Here is a 3,846-nt window from a genome sequence, read left to right as displayed (position 1 = left end):
TGCGTACGTGCTCACTCACTCACCGCCCTCCCACCTCTTGCTCAACCCTGTCTCATAGACATTTGCATTCAGGCACAGAATCGTGAGGCAGCGTTATGGCCATGACTGGTGCAAATTGCACGCGCTGGGGCCGCACTGGTGCAAGCGGCTGCGAAGTCTTGCTGCAAGTGCCAGTAGTGGATGGAAATGACAATAATGTGAAGATGTCAGTGTACTCCTTGCTAGCCCCGCAGCCGCCGCTGCATGCGATAATGCAGGTACGCAGCTTATAACCTATGACCTAAACTCATTAAGTGCGTTAATGATATTGCTTTATAGCGCCTCCAGCACCGGGGCCGCCGGAGTGTGCGTTAATGCAGATCGGCAGCTTATGACCTGTGACCTTACCTAAGCATGTTTTCCTAACGGTGGTATGCAGATAACTAGGGCTAATCAAATTCTCCATGAGCAGGCCTAGCTAGTTAATTATACTCTATTCTGGTGCGTTTTCAATTAACACATGATCAATAATGCCGTCTAATTAATTGTGCTACATGTGTCAGTCTTTGCCGGCAACATTAAATGACAGCAGTGCCATAAAACCGCTGCCGACGACTGTGGTCATCCGCAAGATTCCAACATCTGTGAGGTGTGTAGTACATTAACCCCTTCACACGCACTCAACAGGCATTTGTTTATGATTGTTTTTCTCAATATATCCCTGTCGAGCTTTTAGAAAGAAATTTTCTATGCAGGCAACAAGACATGCTTAAGTTCTTAGATTCATTTTGTGCCGAGAACAATTTGATGCAAGAGGGAGGCCAGTGTCTACTTGCTGCGAAATTCCATTCCATGCAGAAACGGCCTATGCGGAGACAGAGCAGCGATGTGGAAATCAATTATGTCAACATACCGTTGAGCAAGTAAGTCGAATGATTTTTTTGCTAAATTCTAAAACGATAAACATTTTCCTTTGACAGAAGTCCTAATTATCAGAAGTACAAAACTGCAGGAAAGGAGCCCATAAAGAGTTTGCTGTCATAAATTTTACTAAATTGAAAGGAGCAATGATCTTCAATGCCCTTCTTCACGAAAGACAGGTGGAAATGGGCCCGCAACGTCGTGCATGTGTTTGCAAAGTCGCATTCGCTGAAAAACAAATAGACGTAAGTACATGTCATGGAGAGAAGTAGGTATCAAATAGCTAGTAGGCTAACTCCCTAATTATCCCGTATATGTGTAGGGTCTGGAGGAAGAATTTGGCTCTACTCTTGCCACTTTGCAAAAGCCCATGCTTTTCAATCCACCATGTAACGGTGCCAAGTACAAGCTTATCGACTTTCTTCAGCGATGCCATCACCAAATCAACCATGGAGATATTAATGTTGAGCATGCGCAAATTGTAGAGGAGGATGTCGTCCACCTTAATTTGCCTCCATACAGATCAGCTACGGCTCTGCCGAAAGAACTAGAAACCATTGAAGTAGCTCATGCTCATGTGCACAGAAAGTCCACAAAGAGAAAGAAAACAAAAAGTTCGCTATTGGCGAGCTCCGCATCACCGGGTGAGTGGTCTACGACAACGAAGGTTACAACGACGCCAATGAATGGTGGCAAAGAAAGAAAGACGGAGAAATTGATGGCAAAGGGACAACAATAGACGGCAATATATTGGCCACCGAACGTGATGTCAATGGCGATGAGGGGAAAGCTGGCAGCACAACTAACATCGACAACGGGAGTGTCTACTAAGAGAAAGTCTAAGAAGATAAAAGCAAAAATATTGGATGCAAGAGGTGGGATCATAGAGTCCGTGCCGCTACCAGCGTTGTCAAATGTGATTGTGTCCAATTGTCATTCGGATGATGAGGCTGGTGTTGCAATGAGGCAAAAGATAAGAAAGGTATACCATGGTATGCTCAGATTTTTCTTCAGTGGGATGAGCAAGTTATCTGTCGCTGGAATCATTTCATGTATACTATTCCTACTATGTTAATGACATCGTTCCAGCCATATTGTATAAAGACCACCTCTCTCTCCCTGTAACAAGACTTGATTTTGAGGTGTTTTAGTAATAAATTTTGTGTTCTACGAAGTTTTGGTCGTTTTAAAGTTAGTCCACTGTGTAGAAGGATGTGTGGATTGTTTTCGTCCGATAAAATTTTTTGATCCGGAAGGCACTTTCTGGGGCATTTTTGAAGATGTTAACGTGGGATTTTGAAAAAGTGATGTATGAAGCGATTGAAGCCTGTGTTATAAGGAACAACTTTGGTTCTTTGAGTCTTTAGAGATTTTGATGTTTTGATGCTCGTTGAGGGCCAAAGATTAAAAAAAAAGTTGGATTTGCTGTTTTTGCATCGTTTTTGTAGAAAATGCTATTTTGCAGGTTGATTTTCAGCAAATCAGAGCAGGCTATGGAAATTTTCCATCACATATATAGCCGTCGAAGAGCGCAGCGAGGGCAACAAGATTGTGTGAGACGGACTTGGGCTGTTTTTGCTCCGTTTGGGAGTTATGTTCAAGTGAAGACAGCTGAAAAATTTGTGGACCTCTACGGATCGCTTCGCGATCACGTTTTTACCTTGTTCTCGCAGGTATATTGACGCGCAAGTCGAGTCGACCGAACGCCAAAAATAGAAAAGCGGCTATTTTTGAGAGGTCGCAGGCTTTTGGAGGAGAAATCAGAATAGCAGGACGGGTGGTGCGTTTTGGGAGGATTCACCGATCTCTCTTCTGCGAGTGCGAGTGCGAGTGAGACGCTCCATGCAAGCGAATTGAAGCTCGGGGGTGGCCGGGAGGTTCGAGCTCCGTACAATGGAGTGCGCCCATATATTTTGCTCCTCTGTTGTATGAAACACTATCAATACAAAGATTTCTTCCTCTCTTTTGCTGTCTATCTCTATTATTCGGTTCATGTGACACTCCCTCTCTCTCTCTCTCTCTCACACACACACACACACACACACAATACCCGTTGTCCCATTGGTTCAGTCTAACCAATGTAAGCAAAGAAGATGTTGCAATGTAGGTTGCAATGCAGTGTGTGTGAGAGAGAGAGAGACCGCATAGGGATGACACCGAAATCAGAATCTCTCTCTCTCTCTCTCTCTCTCTCTTTGTCACACACACATACACACACATACAAATATGTGCATGCTAACACATGTGTCCCACGCATGCACCCGAATGTGTGTGCAAATGACACAGCAATAATGAATTGGCTGGGAGGCCCATTGCCTACGAGTGGGTGAAGTAGACCGGAGCTACCATGTCGCCCGTCACTAGAAGGCAACGTACACACAAAATAGCACGCATGGGAGATAACCGCACATGTAATTTGGAATTAATGTTGATTGCGCCAAGAGCGGAATATTCATATCGAGTTGGCATACATTCGCTCATTTCTAAGGTTGGTCACACGAGACACAGTATTCTGTAATAGATAAATGTGCTACCACGCCTTTTTTTTTAATAAAATATCGGTTATGGATACATTTTCTAGTCATGCAAAGGTTGTCGTACGCTCCTCAATGCCACGTGGAGGTTTCAAGGCGGCGACCACCGGCTCAATTTTGAATTGTAGGCATGACACCTCTGCATAGTCCATTGCAAGCCTTGTGTGGCGCCATCTACAACACCTACAGTGTGGTCGAAATGGGCTACGTCCAAGGCAAATGCGGATTTGCAGCTCTACATTAATAGCTCTCTAGGTAGCCCTTTGCATGACTGTGTCAATTTTGGCATATTTACAAAAGGCTATGCTCAATAGAGCTGATCAAACCGGTTCCGTAAGATACGAGCTGACCACCACCTAAAGTTGACACACACACTCTCCTACACAAGTGTGGTGTTTTTCCCTTTAAGGCT

General features: G+C 44.4%; 1 pseudogene; it reads left to right on the top strand.

Moving 5' to 3' along the window:
* The first annotated feature begins 533 nt into the window (after positions 1 to 533).
* Positions 534 to 2,014, top strand: LOC147431055 (uncharacterized; annotated as a pseudogene).
* The last annotated feature ends 1,832 nt before the right edge of the window (positions 2,015 to 3,846 follow it).

Source organism: Adiantum capillus-veneris, chromosome 21, assembly GCF_014529385.1.
Source record: "Adiantum capillus-veneris isolate H3 chromosome 21, ASM1452938v2, whole genome shotgun sequence".
In the NCBI taxonomy this organism is placed as follows: domain Eukaryota; kingdom Viridiplantae; phylum Streptophyta; class Polypodiopsida; order Polypodiales; family Pteridaceae; genus Adiantum; species Adiantum capillus-veneris.
The sequence above is the reverse complement of the archived record's forward strand: the minus strand, read 5'-3'. Positions and strand labels throughout refer to the sequence as shown.